The sequence below is a fragment of the Rhinolophus hipposideros genome (assembly GCF_964194185.1).
Source record: "Rhinolophus hipposideros genome assembly, chromosome: 2".
Taxonomy (NCBI): Eukaryota; Metazoa; Chordata; class Mammalia; order Chiroptera; family Rhinolophidae; genus Rhinolophus; species Rhinolophus hipposideros.
This window is the reverse complement of record NC_138048.1, coordinates 106,027,039-106,052,452: the sequence shown is the minus strand read 5'-3', so window position 1 is coordinate 106,052,452 and position 25,414 is coordinate 106,027,039. Positions and strand designations below refer to the sequence as shown.

Below are 25,414 nucleotides of genomic sequence, written 5' to 3'. Positions count from 1 at the left end.
CCCTGGGGTGGGGCCATGCCTGGCACATTTGAGGAAATGCAGAGAGGGCTCTGGGGTTGGGGCAGAGGTAGGGGAGGTCAAGGGTAGATCAGCCCCTTGGCAGCACGCGGGGATCATGTCATGTACATTTCTTGGCCCTTCCTTCCAATCCCTTTGCTGTTTGATAAACCGCCCCTCCCTGCATTTTTTTTTCTTTTTTTCTCTCCAAGATAGGCCTATCCAAAGCAGTCACCAGCACGACTTGGTCCCACTGGAGCAGTTAGTGCTTAGTCACCCACTGAACATATCACGAACTGTCTACAAAAAGTAACTCCTCAACCTCAAGAAAGGTCTCTTTATTTGAAACGTTCTTCAACCACTGATGTGTGGAGCACAGTGACCCACGGGCAGTTTCCCCCTTCGCTCTGGCATCACACAGATTTCACAGCCCTGTGTTGGGATAATCCACCCCCATTCCTCCAAAATGTGGGGTACCGAGTTCCCTCAGAGCCCCATTCCAGGATTCTTGTAATGTGCTGATGTACCAGCCCAGGGTATGCCCATTCCTCTTCCTGGAATGGGCACTGGGAAGTACCTGCCACACCACAGTTTGTGGGACACGCCCCCCACAAGTTACTGGCTACAACAGAGCGGAGACATGAAGGATCGCAGAGGCTCGCGCTGAGACCCTGTGTTTCACTTAAATGTGTTAGTCACAGCCCAGGAGAAGGAGCATGGGTTTCCACCCTTCTGTTCTCTGGTGTCTCTGGGCAGCATAGTCAGCCTGTGTACTACACCATCAGTGCCGTGTCCAGACGTGGGGTTCAGAGTGTCTGAGCTGCAATGCTGTGCCATTGTGGGACCCGACCCCTTGCAATAATCCAAAACAGACTTGAAAAATCTCCAAAAATATGCCTTACCAACAAGCTGTACAGCAGCTGCACACAAACTGAACTAAAATTACAGGCCTTCCGAGATCGAGTCAAGATCCCCAGTTATGAAGCCCCAAATAAATCATTTATTAATTTTCAAGGTTCAATGAAGACAATCCACAAGTCAATCTCCACCAGTCTTCTAGAATGCTAGACCCCAGCAGAGGATGAAGAAGAAACAGAGCTGTTGAGCCATAAAATGTGATACATGCCACCGAAAGCAATAAATATGAAGTGTGGACACAGCGTTATCGAAACTGTGGCAATCACTGAAGGTTCATTAGGAAATATTTGGAGTCACTGATAAGCACGTTGAGTCAGGCTGCGGACTAAGAACTGATGACTTAGTAAGTGCTTTATTCTGCCACCGTCCTCACACACCATTCTCGCTCATTCTCTGTAGGAGAGAATGACTCCATTTCTAATGAGCGGGCAGAACCCAGGTGGCTCTGGGACATGAGCTACAGAAACCCAGTTGCAAGATGACTACAGCCATGGATTCACGAGGCGACAGCATCTGAAGCGTGTGTGCAGGAAGGAACTGTCAAGAAGCTGATTTCAAGCTTTAACTGCAATCAGATAAGTCCCTTTAATTAAATGAGGACCTATGACGGGTAAATTGCAAGTTACTATCTCTGTGGAGTAGTTTGACAGGCCCCTGCATTTTAACTTCTCATTCATTTCACTGTGGAGAACGTGAATCACCTACTTTTGGTTGCAAAACTGCAAAGTCTTCCTAAAATCTTAAGTCTTATTAAATTGTATGAAATAGACAGGACTTAACACCCCCAACCAATTCCTTGATGCCCCAAGAAAGCCAAATCACTGGGATCAGCCTGGACCCACCAAGACAGTCACCTCAGGAAGAAAACTGCTGAATCGGATAATCTCACTTAATTACACACACACACAAACGCTTATTTCTGGATTCTTGGAAATTGCTTGATATCAGAACCTCCAAAGGAGGCTGTCCTGCTTTCAGCAGCAGCTGGCACCCCAAACCCAAAAAGGAAGAAGTGCTTCTCACAATCAGTGAGAGGGGTTCACTACAAACATGCCAAAATGAGAAGACACCAGCGCCCCCACAGCCCCAGTTCCCCAGCTCTGGGCGTCCCTATGTTGGGCGGTGCCCAGGCACTGCCTGCCAGACTTAGGGCAGTCTTGGAACTTCCAGAGACTTTAGCAATTCTCCCTTCCATATAGCCATCTCATTAGGCATTTAATCTAATGGCATTCAAAAGTTTGTCCGATGAACACCGTGAGTCACAGTAATTTTCCAGCCGTGGAATCCTGACCTCCCAAATTCCAGCCAAGTCTCAGCTTTCAACGCATCCCTGAGAACAGCTCACCGTGAAAGGGACTCGCTTGATTAGAAATCGTCTCAAATTCCTACACTCTCAGAGCAGCCCGCTGTTTTAATTTTTAACTTTGTGGAAGTTGGGAACCAGAGTTCTGTTTTCATCATCCGACACTTTCCCCAGGACAACAGCTAGAGTCGGTCCCGCTCCTAGGAGCCCCAGTACCTGCGGAGAAATCCACTCTATAAACACCTGTCAGGGGAGCCATCCTGAGCCATCTCACCTCCGGCAGGTAGGTCTTCTCTTCAGGGCTTCAGGGAAGGTTCTCTGTTTCCAAAAGGCTTCTTGGCTTCCGTCCTCTCTCCACACAAACACAAGAACAAATTCTGTCCGGCCACCCGAGAATCCTGACCCAACCTCAGTAGTTAACAGGAAGTTCCTCACGAAATGCTTCTGTCACGTCACAGGCCAGGCTGTAAACACAGAGGTGGCCTCCACCAGCCACAGGCCTTCAGTCCCCGAAGGTGTGCGTGTTCCTGTGTGTTTCCTGTTAATCATTAGCCGGCCCCAAAGAGCAGCCCAGGAAATCCGGCCGGGGACAGGGCATGCCAGGACCTCAGGGCCAGGACTGTCCTCCTGCTCTGTGTCCAGTCCCTCTTCCTCCTCAGGGCCTTTCTCAGGTCCTGCAGCACCAAGACCCGGCTGGGCCCGGCCATCGTTTTCCACCAGCGGGAGGTGGCAGGCCCGTCCTGTCCTTGGACGGCCGCCTGGCCAACCTTGTTCCCGCTGGCCTCTGGCACAGGCCCGGGGGCTGGTGAAGCCGGTTCTTTCTCCCAGTCAGGCACTTCCACACGCACAAGAACAGGTTCTTTTGTGAAAGGGGAAAAAAAAAGACCCAAGGGTGAGGTGCTCTGGAATGTGGCCACCTTGAGCTGTGAATCAGTTTCCTGTGCAGCGTTTGCACAGAACTCTGGAGAGGTTTTCTGCGGGCCTCCCATGCCCACGCCCAACCCCTCAGAAGTAAACAAAGGACCTTGGCTTTTCCGAGCGCTGTAACAATTTCTGGAAAACACTGTCTCCCCCAATCCTGATGCAGAGCACCCTATAGAACTGTCCTTATTTGTACGGTTCTCGTTCAACATCTGGCTTGTCTCCCCATTACATTTTCATCTTGTCAGGGGACTCAGGGTCAAGGCTGTCTACACAGACCAGGCACCAACAGACAGTGCAGATCATATATTTAGACCCTGAAATAAATAAATAAATAAATAAGGGGAAATGCTGTTCCTTCCAATTGAAGGGGCTCAGGATATGCTACTCCGTAATAACCACTTTGGCATTAAGATTATTTTAAGCTGAAGACATTTGCAATTCAACAGATGCCAAAAAAAAAAAAAAAAAAAAGCACCTTAGTTTCCCTTTTTGACTAAAAGCAGCAATTTAGGGAAATGAGGCTGCAATAAATTCCCCTTCAGGGTGGATCTACTCCCAGAGAGAACACAAATAAAGCCAACTCCAGTGCTCACTCCAACAGCACATATACTAAAATTGGAACTATACAGAGATTAGCATGCCCCCTGAGCAAGGATAAATCCATGAAGCATTCCATATTTTCTTCATAAATTATATAAATGTCTAACCACTACACTGTACACCTGAAACTAATACAGATAATACTGAATGTCAACTATAATTTCAAAAAAATAGTCACGGTGATATAAAGTAAAGCATAGGGAATATAGTCAATAGTATTGTAATAACTATGTACAGTGTCAGAGGGGTACTAGACTTATTGGGGTTATGACTTTGTGAGGTATATATATGTCTGATCACGATGATGTTTTGTACACCTGAATGCTAGTATGTTTTATGCTAGTAAAAGTTTTATGCTAGTAAAAGCATACAACAGAAAACCTACTCCGAATGCCTCCTCCAAGGAGTTTATGACCCTGAAGATGGAAAGACCACTTGTACCTGTATAGATAAACATTACCACAAACTTTCTTTTCTCCCATCTGTCCTCCTAAAAATCTATTTATCTTTCCTAAAGAGACCTATTTGTTCTTCCCATGTGAAGCTTTTTCTCCCCACTTCCTTTCCCCTACTAAATCAGGTATATAAGCCTTTAACCACTTAATGAGCCAGTTATTTCCTTTGTCGGCTCCCATATACATGCAAAATAAACCTTTTTCTCTCATTAATCTGTCTTTGGTCACTTTAACTCATAGGTCCCAGCCACCGAACCTAAGAGGGTAGAGGGGGAAAATATTTAATTGCTTTCAAAGCCTTGTGCTAGGAGCCCATCAGAAAAATGGTGAGAAAAACAGATAGACTCGGGGAGTCAATATATTGGTCCAATAAGCTCACAAATCTACACGGGGTCATAGTATCTTATTCATGTGTCCCTGAAGGCATAGCATAATTCAAAACTTAAATAATTTCAGAACAATGAGCCACAGGAGTGAAAATCTAAGGTCAATATAGCTCATTTTTGCCCTGATGTGTTTATTTATTTCCTCAGCTTCAGCCCTAATATTTAGAATATTGGTCAGCACTGGGAGTCACAGGGGACTGGCCTTCAGGTCACAATATTACATCTGACTCTCCCCGCAAAGATTTCCAGCCCCAGCCTTAGCCTCAGCACTTCGACCAAAGAATATTGTTAGAGTTTCCAGAAATCGTTGTTATAGTAACAATGAGTATATAGGGGGGAAGAACAAACTTTTCCTCTACGCTCCTCAGTTTTGGCTTGGGCCCTGAAAATTAAACTGACAAAAGACGAATTAATGAGAGAAAATCAGAGATTAACGAGACTTTATTCCCATGTGCTGCACTCATACATGTAGGAGAAAACCAGTGAAGAGTAACTCAAAGGGGGGGACAGACTCGGACTAATGTAGCGTCTTAACAAGACAATAAATCTATAGAGAAGTGACAAGACAAAGGAAAAGGACTTAGGCTTTTTGGGGTGACAAACTACAGGAACGTGAATATATGGGGAGACTGACAGAAGATAAGAACTGCTTTGGGAAGGCTTGCTATGTAGATTCTGATAAGAGTCTCCATTTACAATCCTTTTGCCCTTTCTGGTACAAAAGAGGGGATGACAGAGAGTTTGTTGTTGACTGTTTCCCAATCAATTTTCAGCTTAAATGGTCCTCATGCCAAAGTGGCATGTTTGGGAGTGGCATGTTCTGATCCCCGACAAGTGCCCTAACAGCAATACATATATAGTAAGAGGAACCACTCTCAGAAGTTCGGTACCAAGTGCAGGGTACACCCTGCTGGCCCGGGTCCCAGAGGATCGTGTCCTCCACACACTGAGGCACCCCAGGCAAGAGTGGAAACACTATTTACAAGTCATTGGAAACGCAGCTCTGAAACTGTGAGATCTTTTGAGGCTACTTGTGGTTTTGGTTTTTTTTGGAATTTGGGAGATTTGCATTATTTCAAAGTTTGAGCATAAAGATTTGGCTAATATTTTTAGCCTATGCTATTTTAAAAATCACAAAGTTCAAATTTACATAAAACATAATCACACTGTAACTTCAGTTGTGATAAAGGCTGTGAAGGAAGCTTTGAAGAAAAGGTGGAGGGGGGTGGTTCCCTGAGCAAACCGGGTATGATCTCAGATAGGGGGTAGGCACATCAGAGTGAACTGGTTAGGAAGGTGCAGTGCCAGAGGGCTGGAGAGCCACCTCCTGGAGCAGAGGGATCAATGTGCATGGAGGCAGCACCCATGCATCTCGGGTGGTAGGAGACCTGCTGTGCCTGAGGAAGCTAAGGAGGTTTGTGAGACCTGAATGCAAGGAGGTAGGAAAAAGGGGTCTTAGATGAGCCCAGAGAGGAGGCAGGGTCCAGACCAAGAGTAGTCAAGAGGTTGGTTTTTATCTTCAGATATAAAAAGGAACGTCAGGAAAAGTGGTTTAAAAAAACTTTGAAATAGGCAAAGAAGGTTATGAGGTTTTGTGATTTAATAGGAATAGGACCTGAGCTGTCTTTGAGCTGTTGAAATCTCTGTTTGTGATGGTTAATTGTGATGGCCAACTCGACTGGGTCACGGGATTCCCTGGTATCTGCTGAAACATTATTTCTGGGTGTATCTGTGAAGGTGTCTCCAGAAGACGCTACTATCTGAATCAGTAAACTGAATAAAGCAAATTACCCTCCCCAGTGTTGCTGGGTCTCACCTAATCTCTGAGGGCCTGAATAGAACAGAAAGGTGAAAGGGGCAAATTCTCTCTGCCCGGCTGTTGGCTGGGACGTCACTCTTCTGCTGCTCTTGGGCACTGGATCTCCTGGTTCTCGGGCCTTTGGACTCAGACTGGAACTTACGCCATCAGCCCGTCAGTACTCAGGGCTTCCGACTTGGACTGAAACCCACCACCAGCCCTCCTGGGTCTTCACCTTGCAGATGGCAGAATCGTGGGACTTCTCAGCCTCCAGGAACTGTGAGCCAACTTCTCGTAATAAATATATATCTCCTGTTGATTCTGTTTCTCTGGATAACCCTGACTAATTCAAAGTTGTAAGAAACTGATAGTAATACAAAAGAGTCTAGTACATAGAAATGCAAATGAACTGTGTCTGGTGACTATGCAACTTGATGTTTGCCCTGCTTCTCCCTGGAGCTGCTTGGGCTTCCTCACACACAGCACGGCAATTGGGTGGCAAGGACAGCTGCCCCATCAGACAGAAGATGAAGCTGCTCATCTTTTAAAGCCTGGACTTAGAAATTGGCATAAGAAACTACAACAAATGTAATGGGTGAAAACTATACTCATTTATTATCTCACAGTTCTGTAGGTCAGATATCTAGGCTGGTTTGGCTGGGTTCTCTGCTAAAATCAGGCCTAGGTCCTTATCTAGAGGCTCTGGGAACAAATCCACTGCCAAATTCATTCATTTTGTGAGATGAACTCATTTGCTTTTGTGGTCCTAGGACTGAGATTCCCGTGTTCTTGCTGTCTGTCAGCCAAGAGCTATGCTCAATTTATAAAGGTCACTCACATTCCTAGGCACTTGGTCCCTTCCATCTTCACCACCAGCTCTCCTGGGCACATGGCCCCCTCCATCTGTACCACCAGCTCTCCTGGGCACATGGCCCCCTCCATCTTCACCACCAGCTCTCCTGGGCACATGGCTCCCTCCATCTGCACCACCAGCTCTCCTGGGCACATGGCCCCCTCCATCTTCACCACCAGCTCTCCTGGGCACATGGCCCCCTCCATCTTCACCACCAGCTCTCCTGGGCACGTGGCCCCCTCCATCTTCACCACCAGCTCTCCTGGGCACGTGGCCCCCTCCATCTTCACCACCAGCTCTCCTGGGCATGTGGCCCCCTCCATCTTCACCACCAGCTGTCCTGGGCACATGGCCCCTTCCATCTCCTAAGCCAGCAGCGGTGCATCAAATCCTCCTTTTGCTTTCAATGTCTGACTTCCCCTAGCACTGTAAGCTAGAGAAAACTTCTCGTTTTTAAAAGGCTTGTGGGGTTAGATAAGGCCCACTTGGATAATCTCCTTTTTGTTCCATAACATAGCATATTCATGGGTTCCACTGACACTCAGAGTGGTGGGGGTCTATAAGGATGGGGGTCATTGGGATCCTTTTAGAATTCTTCCTTCTGCAGTCACTCCCACTGTATTTTACTGGCCAAGGAGTCACAGAGTCCAGATTCAGGAAGAGGGGACTTAGACCCCTCCATGGAGCAATGCCAAAGAATGTGGGGGCGTGATTTAAAACCACCACATCCTCCAATCCTTTTGGTTGTGAGGGGACATGAAGGAATGGAAGGAGAGGACCTGTGTTTACAAAGTCTTCCTAGACAAGCAGGCTCGCAGCCCAGAATCTGGGGTGTCAGCTGTCAGCTGTCCTCCAGGTGACAAGAGACCACCTGAAGACAGAGGCAAAGACTGAAATTATACTACAATAAACTAAGAACGTTTGGGCTACCAGATGCTGGAAGAGGCTAGGAAGGGTCCTCCCCTAAAGGATTCTGAAGGAGCAGAATCCTGCCGACACTTTGATTTCTTACTTCTGGACTCCAGAATGTGAGGCAATGAATTCTCTAAGGCACCTAACCTGTGGTTCTTTGTTCCGCAGCCCTTAGACACCAAGACACCAGTGTGGCTGAACTTACTCCATTCTCTAGTTGCTTTCCACCAGCCACTGAAAATGCTGCCATTCAGTCAACTTTTGCTGCTCTCATGTCTCTCGTGTCCCCACCCTTATTCACCTGGTGTATTTCCTTCAAAACTGAAGTCAGAGTCAGTGCCTTGTTTAGGGTTCTTATAATATCCCATGGAGATCTGTATTTCAAGTCCTGGACTAACAATATTACTTTCACTTCCCTTCTTTGTTTAAGTACCTGTTTATTTTGTGGATTCTCCTGGCCAGGATCTGCTGGGTGATCATACAAGGACGTCTACATTCCCCATTTGCTGTGTTCTTGTCATTCTACGGACCACATTGGCTATTTATAGCTACTAACGAAATTTACATTTGGGGTTTCCCTCTTCGGAATTCAGGGATGACAATGTGTTCATCTTTGTATTCCCAACAAGGCTTGATATGGTGCCATGCACAAGGAGTCCCCATGAGAAGCTACTGGCATGTCCCAATACCCGTTTCTCCATATTCTAATGACTAGAATCCTACGATGCCCCACTCTCCCTACTTGTAGCTGAGCATGGCCGTGTGCCTGAATTCTGATCAATGGGATGTGTGTGACTCGGTCCTACCCTTAAAGAGAGGTCTGTTCTCTGTCCCTTTTGTACCTTCCTACTGGCTGGAGAGTAGAAGTGGTTATGAGCTACCATAAGCCATACCCAGAGGTGGCAGAGAAAAACAGATAGAAGGAAGGTGAACCCTCAAGCTTCTCTAAAGTGCAGGACATGCAGGCTTTTGCAAAGAGAAATAAATTTCTACTTTGTTTAAGCCACCGTTATTTTGGTCTCTCTAGCAGCCAAACCTATGTACTCACACAAGCAGATACATAGATAAAAGCCAAAGACCATTAGGGAAATTCAGGATTTACTGGGCAAAGTTGTGGTCCTGAGTAATTAGAAAGAACATGGCTCTGAGTTCACAAATGGTGCGAGTTATTTAACCTCTACCAGACCCAGTTTCCTTTTTGTAAAACAGTGATATTAATATCTACCATATGGGATTGCATTGGATTAAGTCCGATAGGTTTGTAAAGCCAGGCACATAACAGTGTCTAGCAAATGGTATCACTATAATTAAATATTTCACATTAAAAAAAAGAGAGAGAGTTCATTGAGAAACCTAACTCTCATTTAGACATTGGTGTGTTCCTCTTTACACAGCATAGGGGCTGCTTAGCCTGGGTTTCTAAAGAAGAAGACCCCCTTCTCCCCCCCCCCAAAAAAAAAAAAAGGATTCGTGAGCAGGCACTTTATTTGGGATGTGATCCTAGGAAGCAGGAATGAGGAAATCAAAAAGCTACTATGTGGCCTTGGGCAAGTGGCTTCACGTCTCTGAACTCCCAGATATAACCCCCCAGTATAACCCCTGCCTCCAGGTAGTCATGCTTTTGTGTAATTTCCTCCTTTTGAACATAAGTGGGACTCCTGAGTAGCATCTAACCTACAGAGTACAGCAAAGGTGACAGATGTCACTTCCGTAATTCCGTAAGATGCTAACTCCCATCTTGCTAGCAGACACTCTCTATTGTCTTCTCAACTGGCAGCTTGGAGAGGACTGTGTGTCACATCACGAGCTTACGACCGAGAGCAGACTCTAGTCAGCAGCCTGCAAGGAACTGAATCCTGCCCGCACCCACATGAGTTTCAAAGTGGATTCTTTCCCCATCGAGACTTCAGATGAGACCCCAGTCCTAACCGACACCTTGATTACAGTCTTGTGGGGACCCTGAACAGAGGATCCAGCAATCGTGTCAGGACTCCCGACCCACAACAATTAAGAAACAACAAACGTGTGCTGTTTTAAGCTACTTTTGTGGTCATTTGTTATGCAGCAATAGCTAACAATACATTCCTCGTAGGTAAAGTACGAATTAGCTCTCTATAAAGAAAAATAAGGGTACCAATGCTATTGATGCAAACAGCTTTGTGAAAACTAAATGAAATGCTGCATTTAAGCTCCGTGTAGAACACCTGTAAGTGCCTGTTCAGGTTACTAATGCTTTGGCTGATGTCGATTCATTCACATAATAAATACATACTGAGCCTCGACAACCATAAGCACCATAGCAACCATAAGCAACACCTCCTGGGGAGCTCCTATTTTAGAGGGAAAACAGACAACCAATAAATGAACATATAAATGTGTTTGGGTGGGAAGACAAATAAGGTAGGGCGAAGAGATAGGTGGTAACAAGGGGTACTCCTAGAGTTAAGGGCTGGTGGTGGTGGTGGGTGTGTCAGTCAGGAAAGGATAGGCTCTGTTGTGGTAACAAACAATCCCAAAGTCTTGGTGGCTTAACCCAGCCCAAGTTTACATCTCACTCACATAACGTGGATGGGCGGGGGAGTTCTGCTCATCTTGCTCACTCAGACACCTGGGTTGATGGAAGCTCCGTCTTAAATCTGCTGCATTCGGGACAGAAATGTGACACGTCATGTGCTGGCTCTTAAAGCCCCCCCCCCCATAAGTAGCACATCTTTTCTGCTTATATTTGAAGGTCCAAATCAAACCACATGGCAACACCTCACATCAAAGGGAGCAGGAAATTGCATGTGCTTGGAAGGTGAAACACCCCACATTTGGTGAACAGCATCGCTGACATTAGTGGAGTTCAGCAGTTGTCATGGTTTCCAAAGTTGTCATGGCCGCTCTCCTGTCCCGGCTGTAAGCACTAACAAGGTGCCCTTCACGCTCTTTCTTCTGCACCTGCTCTTGGCAGTCTGTTGCCAGCTTCCTTTACCATTTACAGTGTTTTCTAAAAACAGCCCTTTGTCTATTTCAGGGCAAAGTCCAGCCCATCATCTGCTGTTATAAATAAAGTTATATTGGGATCAGCCATGCTCCTTAATTCACATGCTGTCTGTGGCTACTTTTGTGACGCAACAGCAGAGTTGAGTATTTGTGACAGAGACATATAGACCACAAAGCTAAAAATACTTACTATCCAACTCTATGCAGAGAAAGTTTGCTGACCTTTGCTCTATAAATTCAGACTTTTTAAAATGAATGTGACCTTTCATTCACTGCATTGCCCTTTCTAAGAAAATAGCCAGAAATATGCACATAGTTTATATAAAAGAATGTATAGTAGGACAGTGTTCATAATAGATGATGGATGGATAGATAGATAGATGATAGGTAGGTAGGTAGGTAGATAGATAGATAGATAGATAGATAGATAGATAGATAGATAGACAGACAGATAGCAGGTAGGTAGATAGATAATAAATAAATGACAAAGTTTTTTGTGTCAAATTGGATAGGTCACCACCCCCAGTTATTCGATTAAACACTAATCTAGGTGTTGCTGAGAAGGCATTTTGTCAATGTGATTGACATCTATAATCAGTTAGATTTTTTATATGCTTTTCTGTTTTTATTTGTATATTTCAAGGTTGCTACAATGCACACACTTTGTGAACTGAGAAAGCAAGGCAATTATTCTAAAAACGCTAAGCTCCTTCCAGCTCTCCAGCAGCACCCACACACCCCCTGGAGACAGCTTCAACACACATCTGAATATCCCAGCACCATCATCCTCCGAAGTCACAACAACAGAAGCCCTTTAAACTAGTCTGACTGGCTTGCTGTTCGTTTGCTTGTTTATTTTCCCACATCACTCTGATTCCCTTTTGGTCCTTAGGACACTTCCCAGAGTGTTCTGAGAATAAGTGCCCCTGTTCCCCACTGGTAAGTGTCATCTGGTTGGGCAGTGGGACAAAAGCACATTATTTATATTTAATGCTGCCTCATTAGAGCCAGGACCTGACCCTATCAGGAAACCAGTGTGGTCCAGATGGGGAAGGATGTGGTTAAGCACCTGGTTATTTTAATCATAAATCAAAACCTCATGGATTTAGAATTTTTAATTTGGAATTAACGATACTATCAAGTATATGATTATTTGAAACTATTTTGAATTAAATTAACAATGCAAATAAAATACCAGGGTTTATCTGTAGAGGGTATAATTTTTAAAGGACTTCATTTAATCAATTATTGGCAGGCAAATCCTAATTACATACAACAAACAATAAAATTTTGAATGGTGTTCCAGCATGAGATAGCATACGTACTTGAAAGAAAACTAACTTACTGAATTAAATCCATTTTGGAAACAGAACTTCCACCTTCAAATGGGCCCACCTTGTAATTCCTACCCATTTGAGGGCTTGTCATTGATGGAAAGTGGAGTGATCTCTTTCTCTGTACCGGGCACTGATTGGGGGCTGTTTCTACACTCTCATTTAATTAGCTCAACAGTTATGAGAAGTGGCTATTATTATACCCATTTTACAGAGACTAAAACTGAGGCTCTAAACATTTATTATGCTGCCAAGAATCATGCCATCCATAAGCCAGAGTTTTGCCTCTGACTCCAAAGTCTCCCACGTTCTTCCCACTCTACTGTGCTGTCTCTTAATTAGAATATTTATGATAAAGTTGTGAAACTGAATGAAAGAAACCTCATCTAAAATGGAGTCAGGATACCAGAAGAGGAGCTCTCACACTGGGCCTGAGTCTGAGCCACCACCTTTTAGAAGGCATGTTTTGAGGCATCTCCTGGTCCACAAACTCTTCTCATAAAACCTACCCTCCAACCTATGGGAGTGGGGCTCTGGCAGCCATTTTTTTACTTAGTGACCTGTCCCTCTGCCCACAACAGCAGGTGGTGGTAGGGACACCTGACCAAGGTGGATGATCAGAGTTCATCCCCTGGGAACGTACAATTGGGACCCAAGACACTAACTAGTCTCTGGTGGTCACCTAAAGAGGAGATGAAAACCTGGGAGCTTACAGGGTCCTGACAGGAGGAATGAGGAAGATGAGAAGGAGAGGGCAGGGAGGACACAGAACCACAAAGAGAAGCAGGGACCCTGTGGCCTCAATAGCACCAGCTCCCAATTCTGGAATCCTGCTGCCCAAACGAGCATCATTTTCCCGTTCTGAAAGCCCCTGAAACTTCCACATGCGCCCAGCAGCCCCAGCAGCCCCTCAGGCTCCCGGTCTGCATGACACTATTAGCATGGTCATCCTTGATGACATTCAGTATGTGGCTCAAGAACCACGGCCCCCACCCACTGGGTCCCCCCTCATATTCAATATGGAGAGGTGCTGTGTTACCATTAATTTACCCAGAAACAGGTTTCTTTGGAGACTATTTCCTCAGGATGTCTCACTCATAAGTGAACTACTGGATCATGCTGTCTATCTCCCTAAATGTCAGAGCACCCCATAGGAGGACCCTCCCACCTGAGCTGTAAGGCTCCTGCTGTCACTCAGGCCCCTCCGGATTGGCTTCCTGCATTAGCCCTGCTCTGCGGGCATGAAGTGTCTGCTACAGTCCTGCTTTGGGGACATGCCTGCCATTCCAGGCTTCCTGGATGTGCCCTCTGTGCGACTCCAGGGGTCTGGTGCCCAGAAGATGGAGTACCCAGGTGACTGTGCCTGTCCTCCGAGGTCTGTCGCCACCTAGTGGCCGGCAGAGCTAGTGAAGAAATCGTGCCCAGAATGAAGGTGATCTTGTGGCATTCTCCTGGGTGAAGCAGCCTTATCCACGGGCCCCCCACAAGAATCAGAGGACCCTTAAAGATGAGTGGAGTCAGAAGCAACATAAGTCAGAGAGCAGGAGGCTTCCATTGTCTGCTGACAAGCCACAGTGAAAAACTCAAGGCTGACCCTAGGGGACACCCACATTTGCTTGGCCCAGCACCTCTCCCTTCCTCAGGGAGCTGCCTTCTACCATGACTGGTGTAGACTGGCCATTTCCTCCTGTGACTTTGCTCATCAGGCCACAGCAGACTGGCCCAGAGATGGGCACCAACTAAGAGGGTCATGAGAGTTTCCCCCGGAGTTATGAACGGGAGACACAAAGGATACGGCCAGTCCTTTTCCGGGGCTGGAGGTATGAAATGCCGAAGGACTGGAGGCTGTGTGCACTGGAACTGATCTTCACCAGACATAAGTGACTTGGGGTGGGGGGTGGGGAGAAGCAGGAAGGGGTGCAGGTGTGGGGCTCCAGCTGTGCCTAAAGCCCAGCCCTTGCTCTATCCTTGACGTCTGGGAGTCACCCTGGTATCCTCCTAATAAGTTGCTCACTTTTGTTAAAATGATGCACACTGGATTTCTGGCACCAGCCACTGACCAAACTTGGTCCCAGAAGTTGGTGGTTTAAGCTCAGGCCCAGATCACAACAGACTGGCCTGCAGCCATGACTGGGCTGCCCACAGACATTGGTCCCTTGCAGGGAGGAGGCAGGGGGGCTGTCCTTAGTGTATGCCCCTTCTCTGTAACACCCTGTTGGTTGGTGAGCATTAGAGTCCCCTTAGGCATCCCCAGGCTCCTTCCACACTCACGTCACTGAGCTCTGTATGTGCGCTCCAGGCTTTATACCCACTGCACAGCACCCAAATTTCCATTCTGACATTTCTATATCACCATGTGAAAATCTCAAGTCTTCCGGCACCTTTCAGCACCTGCGTCTAGTTCTTCCTATGGCCCATTGCACTTTCTGCCCTAAAATTCTGTGGGGTTCACTAAATGAAAACAAATTGTGCTGTTAATAATTACAGTCATACCTTCATACACTACACAGTAACACCTACAGACATAGTTGGAAGTAGAAGTACAATTAAATAGCTAAGGCTTCTGCTCCCCACCCAAATATGTGCTTCTCGGTCAGGAATGGATCATGGTCACCAGAGATAAGCCATGAAGTTAAGAGCCTGAGCTTCGTTCTAAGTAAGAGCTGGTTTCAAACATCAGTTCTGTCCTCACTATCAGTATGATCTTAAGTAAGTTACTTAACCTTTCCAAGCGAGAGTCACCAGATTCAAGGGAAAAAACAAACAACAAAAACAGACCATCCAGTTAAAGTTGAATTTCAAATAAATGACAAATAATCTTTTAGTATAAATATGTTTCAAATATTGCATGGGATATAGTTATACTAAAAATTATTCATTGCTTATCTGAATATTTTGGACATACTTTTACTAAAAAAAAGGAAAAGTTTTTGATTATCTGAGATGAACTGGACACACTATATTTTATCTGGAAAACCTTCAAGCCCCATGTCTTCATCAGTAAAATGAGGATAATATTAAACTTACCTCTCATGTGTTTACTGTCTGATTTTATGAAAGAATGCATGGAAAACATTGTGCACCATAAATGTTCAATATATTATCATTATTATTCTTGCCTCTAGTGTAGGTTTGCCTTTGACAGTCTTACTTTATGCCTGTTGCCCCTGAGAAATTATTAATAGTTTCCCTTTTTACATTCCAAACTACCCAAGTTTGGATAATATATTACATTTTGATCCCAGGTACATGGATAAAATGCTTCTATTATATACAATTATCTGTGTGTAGGTTGAAATGTTCTCCTTATTTTTAACCACCAGATGGCACTGCAGAGCGAGAAACTGAATAAAAATTGTACATAAAATTTTGCTTTAGTAACATCCCTAAATTAGTTCCTTCCCCACCCACTACACACACACACACACAAACACACATTTCGTTTTATTCAATGAGATTGGATGACTCAGTAATTCTATGAATGCTCACCCTAAAGCTAGAATACATAAAAAGGCTGTAAATAATTCTAATTATAAAACCTATGAATGATTATCCTCCAGCCATATTTTCTCTTGAATAAAATGAAACTGTTTCTCTACTTTCATAATTCAGACTAAAATTAGCCAGAACATGCTTTGTGCTCTACAAGAACAGGGATCTGTTTTCTTATTTGCTTACAATGTATCTTTAGTATCTAGAACAATACCAGACATAGACAAGTGCTCAATGGATAAAGAATGAATGAATGAGCTGATTATTAAGAAGATAAATATATGGTCCTTGTAGCTTGGATTGAAACTTTCTAAAAGTTGGAATAATGTGGCCTAATTGAAAACAAAAGTATATATGTATTTACATTTAGAAAGAGGCCTTTACAGCACCAGAGATTATCAACTGTATGTCTTAAAAGAGAGAATCAAATGCTCTTCTTGGGAAAAAGAGGTCAACCAGAATAGAATGCTAAAATTTTCACCAGCTCCATTTCTGCTGACTCCCCTCTATATGAAAATAAAGGGTTTTATTTTCCACTTCCAACAGAAAGAAAAACACATCCAAGGGAGATCCTAAGACCCAGTGTTCAGGAGACAGCATGCACCAAGCAACAAACTGGTCAAAGATAAAAATATTTTTTCCTGTCCAGTGCACCAAGAAGAACATGAAATAACTTACTTTTCAGTTCTATTAATAAATGAAACACACCCCAAAAAAGCACCTCAAAAAATGTCCATCAGCAAAACAGAAGTATTTCAAACATTGAGTCCTATTTGCCTTTTGAAATTTAACCAAAAAGGAAATTTTACATAATAATCAAATGTGTGGGGGTGACCTTATTATTTACTACAAATTGGTCCAAGTGATGCAACTGGTAGACTAGAGTGGACGCCATGATGTGTTGGCCATCGCTTACCCTCAGTTCAGGGCCCTCATGCCTTCAGATGCCAGGGTGTTTCCTGCTATGGCTCACAGCTGAGTTCCTCTTCAACTGTGTCCTTGGCCAAAGGGAGCTACCTTACCCACGATTCGTCCCCTCCCTAGTGGTAGCCCACATCCAGCGACTCATGGGTGCTGGGATGCAAAGCCCTGGCTCCCTTATTTTAATTCAAGACATCTCTGAAATGTCATCCAAGTGTCAGAGTTCTCCAAGAGGTCGGCTGAGGACGCTGTGTCTGGCGTCTGTGTCGCAGTTTACTTTCTCCTTCTCCCAGTCCTGTCCTCACTCCTTCATAGGTGTTGCTCCTGAGACCCCCGCACCCCATCCCCAATCGCCACTTGCACTAAAATCTCCATCTCAGAATCTGTCCCCTTGGGATCATAACCTATAACCAGGTCTAAAGTCTAGACTTTGGAGAGGCGGTAGATGGAGGAGCATGAAAATCAAACTTCAGGCTCAGGTCCAAGACACATTCTCTCAATCCTATTAGCCAGTGAATAAACTAAAATGTTTGATGTCTGTCTGACTCTACATTTGTAATTTTTTAGTCATTCAAAATAAAGACGGGAAATACATCTTAGAAATCCCAACCACACCTGATTCCCCCATTTACTAGTTGAGCTCATCCAAAACAATGATATCATAATCATCTACAACCCATTTGGTTGTTATAAAACGGTATCATCAGTATAAATTATTTAGCACAGTGCCTGGCACCTGGCTAGAGCTCTCGAAGTGTCAGTGTCCCCAATCCACAAAACTCAGGTGAGCCACTGATATACTATTCCTTATTTTTATGTGTTTGTTATGTCTACATTTAATTTCTGTCTCAAGCTTTCCCCCACCCCCTCCTAGCGGAATATTCATTGACAATTTAGGGTCAACTCAGCTGTGTTTGGGTAAACTCCATCAACTCCTTCCTCTCTCCTCCCAGGGTGGCACCCAGTTTCCATGGGTCTTAGCATCTTGGATGAGTAGGAGCGTCAGGTGCTCCAGTATCATCTGCCAGGGCTGGCATCTCAGAGACATACGATGCTAGCCGGGTCTTGGCCAGCATCATCCTGAGGTTGCTGCATTCCCTCTGGTCTCTGATGGTTTGGACTTTGTGCTTCTCCATCGCAGACTCACTGGTTAAGAGAGTAGGCATCCAAGCTGGTCCTGCATTTATGTCTGAGCTCTGCTGTTTTCTAACTGGGAATTTTTGTCCACGCTTTTGAACTTCCTAAGTTTTAGACTTCTTATTGGTAGAGAGTTCCTCCTGATAGGTTGTGTGGATGAAAGAGACAATGAAGGAAGTCAGCCATCCCCGAGGGATAGCCAGGGCTCACCACGTATCAGCCACTATTGCATCCTGAGCATCTATACATCCCAAGGCAGGCGCTCAACAACATTCATTTTCTGCACGGAATGGACATGAATCTTGGACAGCCTGGGGGCAGACTGTAGTAAGCTGAATAACGGCCCCCACCCCAAGATGTTCATACTCTAAACATCTGGCCACCCAAGGCAACCACTACTCTACTTTTGGTCAGTGTAAGTGAGATTCGCTTTTCTAGAACTCGTATCAATAGAATCATATATTATAGTATTAACACTTCTGTGTCTGGCTTCTTTCGCTCAGCATCATGGTTTTGAGGTATATCCATGTTGCATGTATCAGTAGTTTGTGCCTTTTTCGTTGTTGAATAGTGTTGCATGTATGAATATGTCAAAATTTATTTATTTTCCTATTGATGGACATTTGGGTTATTTCTAGTTTGAGCTACTATAAATAAAAACTGCTGTGAACATTCATATCCAAGTCTTTGTGTGAGCAGATAAATACTATATTTAAATTTGAGAAAACTGGACAATAGAAGTAAATTCATTAGCAAGTTACCCACATTTAAGTTGGATTCACCTGGGAAGATTATACACCTGGTAAATACAATAACCTTTATAAAATATAATGAGTGTGTCTGTAAATATTCAAGTACAGTCAAAGCTCTCACTCGCACAATTCAGAGTGATGTCACATCAACCTGGATTATAGAATAATGAAAAAAGAAATCCAGCTTTAATGGTTTCAAGGTGTATAAAATAATTGAGATTATTTGCCTACCAAGGTGTTTCTAGGGAAAGACCCAGTGGTATTTATTTAAATATTCAATTATACTCTATTATCATTACCTTGGACACTTAATCACTTAAACATTCTCCCCAGGATTTCGATTACACTATCAATTAGCTTAGCAAACAAGTCCTTCAGAGTATAACAGGAAACAGGAAACATTGAGGTATAACAGTTCCCAAGTTAATGAGGCCCAATTAATGGAGTGGTAACTTTGGCTGAGCTTAATCAGGATCTCACCAGCTCAGCCCATGAGGATGGGCACGCTTCCGCAATCCAAGCAAGTGGGCGGACTTGGGGGAGGTGAGGATCCACAGAAGGGAGGAACCTCCCCCACCCTCCAACACTGCGAGCCAGTTCCTTTTAGTGCAGATGTTCCCCAGTGGGAGAATTCTGAGATGGACTTCAGCCTAAGGAAATAGCATGTTAATGATTAAAGGTAATAATTCACAGTAATTCTGAACACTTCAGATAAGCCTGGCATGGGTGATCAAACATAACTGCCAGAAAAATGGGCCTATTACATTCCCCCTAAAAAGAAGCTGAGGTGTGTCAGAATCTGTATTATAGAAAAGAAAGAAAATGGGAAAGCGGTAGAGCTCTGGCCAAGACTTTTGGGGAGTTCAGAGTAAAGGAAAGCCACTATCCCATGACGAAATCCACTCTGCCTCCTAGCCATTCCGCTGGGGGTAGATCTAGTCATAAAAAGTCTTTAATCTAGAGAAGTGTGTTTTCAGGCTCATTCTTAAGAAAATGATTTTAATAAGAACTCTGACGTGCTCTTTGGGACACTGAGTCCCAGGGGTGTGCAGCCAGTATTTAGGACTCCCACAGGCCAATAGTGTGCATCTCTGTTGGAAGCCTGAAATCAATCTTGGTGGGCGTATTTACACCACAGAAATTGGCAAATGCATAAATCAGGTGCCCCGCTCCCAAGCATTTTCCAGCACACCATAGCCAGTGATGCTATGTGGCTGGTTGACCACTCCATATCCAGAGCTCGGCTGATAGTAAGCCCTCAGAAATCATTTAATGCACGTAGGAGGTTTATAAAAGGTTAAAGGAAAATGAACTGCAGAAAATACTTGCTAATTACCATATTTCTGTTGAGTGTGCATACCTTGTTCTTAATGCATTAGCTTAAAGCAGATTAGTTTAAGAACTCTCAATTACCCAGAGGTCTGGGAGAGGATTTTATGGAAATTATTGAAGGGGAGGAGAATATCCCACCCCAAAATATGTCTCTTTGGCATATTGATTATTTTGAATTAAAGTAACTTGAGAAATAGCCAATTCAAGAAGCACACTCTGACCCTCTTTTGTCTCCCTGAAAACAGGAGATAAATCTCCCATGTGAAAGGTGCCCTTCCTGTACCAAGAGGGTAGGAGGCATCACCAGACACAGGGAATTTAGGGCTGGGAAGTCTGTATAAACAAAACTTGTTACTTCTTCACCAATTTACTACCCCAAGCCCAAACCCCTTTGTCTCGTCAATTTTTCACAAATTTACTATTTCTTTGTCTAAAAAGGTGTAAAACCTTCCTGCTTTGGTCACATCTGTGAGTCTCATATTTTTATAGGGCTCTTGTGCATATGAAATTAAATCTGTTTTTCTCCTGTAAATCTGTGTTGTGTTGATTCAGTTATTAAACCAGCCAAATAACCTAGAAGGGAAGAGGGAAAATTTTTGCACCTCTACATTAGGGATATCAGGCTTTCTTTTTTGGTAACAAAAATAGAAAACTTGACAAATAATAGCTTTAACAAGAAAAGATACTTATTTTTCTCATGTAACATAAAGTTTAGTGGTATACAGTCCAAGGCCAATGCAACCAATCAGTGGCCAAAAAGAATAACACACTACATAAGAAGAATCAAATTAAACCAAAGAAAATGAAAATATAATAACCAAATTAAAATTAAATAGATAAATTTGACAGCATATCAAACTATTAGAAGAATTAGTGATCTAGAAGCTATATTAAAGATATTATTCAGAATTTTATAGAGACAAAAAGATAAAAATTACATTAAGAAAAAAGGATAGTGTGATATAATTTAACAGCTGTTTAAGTAGAGCAGAGAGAGAGAACAGTAGAGACAATATTTTAACAGATATTAGCCAATAATATCCAAAATTTAACGAAAGACACCAATCCACAAACTTCAGAAGTCTAATGATTTCCAAAGAGGATAGATAAAATTAAATCTATACTTATGGTGAAATTGCACAATACCAGACAAAGGGGGAAAAAATCTTAAAACAAAGAAATAACACACTGGTAGCTGCTTCCTAGCAGCAACAGTGGAAGTCAAAATGTGGTTGGAATGAAACCTTCAATGCAAAAAAACACAAAAAACCCTGCTTACTTATATCCTATATCTAGCGAAATTTTAAAAGCAGAGGGAAAGTGATCTTGGGTGGAGGGTCTGAAATGGGTAGAGATAAGTAAACATTGACTATAATATAATAACAACTAATGAGAGAATTAAGATATATGACAAATTTAACATATGTCAGAAGGGAAATAAATATAACTAACATGTTTAAGGTTTGTATTATCCAAGAGGAGAGTTAAAGTATTGGTTAATTCTAGATTTTCATCAAATAAGTATCTGTGTTGTGGTTTTTAGGGCTATCACTAAAACATAATCAGAATTCATAATTTCCAAACTGTTAAAGAAAAAAATAATTAATCAAACCCTAAAGAAAGCAATCTAGGAAATAAAAAGAACACAGCATAGGTGTAAAAATAAAAAGCTCAAAATAATATGGAAATCCAACTATATCAGTAATTATATTAAAGGCAAACAAATTAAATGTTCCAGTTAAATGGCAAAAACAACTGATTAGAAAAAAAAATCTAACTCTGTGCTAGTCACAAAAGATACATAAGGATACACTAGGGTGAAACATCAAAGGATGGGAAAAGCACATTATGCAAAAAGCAATCAAAATCAACTAAAGACTCTAAGACAAAAAATATTACTTGAGTTAAAATGATGCAAAACACATGGATCAGGATGATATAACAAGTGTTAATTTGTACATATCTAATAACTTGGCCTTAAAACATATGTAGCCAGATCCAAAGCCAGGGAGGGTACAAAATGATGGATTAGGTAAACGCTATGCCTACGGCATCCCAGGATCATACCAAAATTGCAAATAAATTATAAAACAATCAACCTCAAGAATCATCTGAAGACTAGTTGAACAGAACCCCTATAACTAAGGATATAAAGAAGAGGCCACATCGAGACTGGTAGGAGGGGCGGACCCCAAACCCACAGGTAGTGGCTGAACACTGAGAGGGACAACTCAGAGCAGGAGGTCAGTCCTGAAGAGTGAGGGGTCCCAGCCCCACACTGGGTTCTCCAGCCCACGGGTCCTGTGCTGGGAAGAAGAATTCCCACAGCTGGCAGTGAAAAGCAGCAAGGACTCTGTGTCCCAGTGAGATGGAAGGCAGATGGAAACCCAGATGCCCTGTTAAAGAGCCCACCCACAGACTCACTCACTTGCAAACACTCACCTGGTCTCTTGTGGAGGGGCTGCAACTTGAGAGGCTCCAGAGATATACAGGGAAAGAGAGAGTTGTTTGGCTTTTAGGCGTAGGCTGGAGGGACAGGAGCCATTATCCCTGTATGGAGGCTGACTGACGTGTAGCCGACAGGAGGGCGCCATCTTTTCTATGTTGAACCCTACCCCAAAGGGCCAAATCTGAGACCTCATTGATCTAGTAAAATCTGTACATGCATACCACTTTGGTGACTCCCTGGGACCCCGCCCTGCCCTGCCCAGCTAGTGCTGCATCGCCAAGAGCATTCTCAACACTGGGTCAGCCAGCCGGGCCCAAGCACCTAAGGAGGCTCTTTCAATGACTGAGCCTTACAGGCAGCCGGCAGGGGGCAATAGGCCTAGGGGGCCCTGGACCTTTAGCTACACTGCCTCAGGCCCAATACTGGCGGCAGCTGCCTCAGTTCACAGCAAGGCCATCCCCACACACCTTCAGGTCAAGCACAGGCACCAGCCAATCACATATAGCTTTGTGGCTCCTACCACATAGCCACAGGTCGGTCACAGGCAGGGCTGAAATTGGCCCACACGGGAGCCCCACTAGGAGACACCCAGCACACCCAGAGGCCAGCTTCAGACCACACCAGAGTACTACCTGGTTAGCCTCACAAGCCACACACCCAAATGGGGGTCTCATGGCACAAGAACAGGGGTGAAACCTCCTCTGAGGGGTCAACCTCCACATAGCAGCTCATACACTATGGGCATAGCCAATCCTCACAGTCAGTCAGCCTGGGAGTCAATCCCATCCACTGACACGCCAAAAGCAATCAAGGCTCAACTACCACAGAATACACACAGCACACACAAGGGACACTCCTGGAACACACGCACAGGAGATCAGGGAGACTGCACCATTGGATCACACAGGACACATACTACATAAGGCCACCAGCAAAGACGGAGAGACATAGGAGATCTACCTAATCCATAGAAGCAAACACAGAGCGGCAGTCAGAATGAAGAAACAACAAACAAACAAAAATATGCCAAATAAAAGAACAGGAGAAACCTCCAGAAATGGAACTAAATGAAATGGAGGCAAGCAACCTACTAGAGAGAAAGTTTAAAACACTGGTTGTAAGAATGCTTAAGGAACTTAGTGAGAATTTCAACAAAGAGATAGTACGCATAAAGAAGGACACAGAAACCATAAAAAAGAACCAGTCAAAAATAAAGAATACAATACTGGAAATGAAGAATACACTAGAAGGAATCAAAGGCAGATTAGATGAAGCAGAGGATTGAATCAGCGATATAAAAGACAAGGTAGCAGAATACACCCAATCAAAACAACAAAATGAAAAAAGAATTTTAAAAAAAAAGCTGAAGGTATCATACTACCTGATATCAAATTATACTACAAGGCCAAAGTAATCAAACCACCATGGTATTGGCATAAAAATAAAACAAATAAATAGAATAGAGAGCCCAGAAATAAATCCATGCCTATGTAGTCATTTAATCAATGACAAAGGAAGCAAGAATTTACCTTAAGGTAAAGAAAAGACAGTCTATTCAATATATATATTCTATACATTATATATATATATACACATATGTATACACACACACACACACACACACACACACACACACACACACACACACACCGTATATACATACAGAGGGTGCCAAAAAATGTATACACATTTTAAGAAAGGAAAAAACTGTTTTAAAATTGTAATACTCAACATATACCGATAACAAAAGATAAATACAAGCCATGTTTGACTTCTGCAACTATGTTTCCCTGAAAATAAGACCTAGCCGGACCATGAGTTTTAATGCGTCTTTTGGAGCAAAAATTAATATAAGACCCGGTCTTATTTGAATGTAATATTAAAATAATTATCTTATCTTATATAAGACCCTCTCCAAAAGATGCATTACAGCTGATCGTCCAGCTAGGTCTTATTTTTGGGGAAACACGGAATTACAAGAGGTGTTCAAAGTGGTTACCATCAGCGTCCAGACACTTCTGATTACAGCAAACTACTGTTTGAGCAATGTTGACTAAAGTGTCCACTTGTACACATTTTTTTTGCACTCCCAGTATATATATCTAAATCCACAATCGTGGTCAGAGAATTTTAACATTCCTGTCTGTCAGTAATTGATACAACAAGCAGGCAAAAAAAAAAAAAAAAAGGTAAAATTGAATGTCATGAATAACAAATATGATCTAATGGATATATCTGGAAAATCTTCATATGTTAGGTAATAAAGAAACACATTTATAAATTAGATAATATTCTGAAAGTTTATAAAAGTTTATAAAAATATTAGGTTTCAAAACATGTGGGCTGCAACTGAAGCTGTATTTAGGAAGAAATATATGTATAGCCTTAACTACATTTATTGGAAAGGAAAAAAGGCTGAAAATTAATGAGCTAAGAATCCATCTCAAGGAATAAGAAAAGGAACAGCAAATAAAACTCAAAGAAAGTAGAAGATGAGTCAAGAGGTATAACACAATACAACAGAAGCATTTGTTACTTGTTCTTAGCCTCATTATAAATTGAGGAAATGCCAAGTAAAACTTCAAGGAAATGTTGTTACACACTCACCTCCTGGTAAACACTAAAAGAAACTGGCAGTAGTAAATTCTATGGAGGATTCAAACCAATGAGATCTTTCAGACTGTTTGTAGAACTAAATTAGTACAAATAATCTGGAAATCAATTTTATATTTTCTACTAAAGTTGAAAATATGTTTACCAGATGACCCAGCAATTCCACATTAGGATACGTACTCCAGAGAAATTATTGTATATGGGCAGCGGAAGACATAACCAAGAGTGTTGTTCATAGCACATTGCTCTTAAT

The 25,414-nt window shown here is 43.2% G+C and overlaps 1 protein-coding gene across 7 annotated transcripts in view; it reads right to left on the bottom strand.

Moving 5' to 3' along the window:
- LOC308489149 (beta-1,3-galactosyltransferase 5-like) overlaps positions 1-25,414 on the bottom strand; it is a 129,407-nt gene that overhangs the window by 37,039 nt on the left and 66,954 nt on the right. The window contains exon 1 of one of the 7 annotated variants that reach the window (XM_081029896.1): positions 2,493-3,165. The exons of 5 other annotated variants lie outside the window; for them this stretch is intronic. The gene's annotated coding sequence lies outside the window, so the exon portion shown is untranslated. Of the gene's footprint in view, positions 1-2,492; positions 3,166-25,414 lie in introns of those variants that run through there. One more of the 7 variants, XM_081029902.1, reaches the window with a different exon arrangement.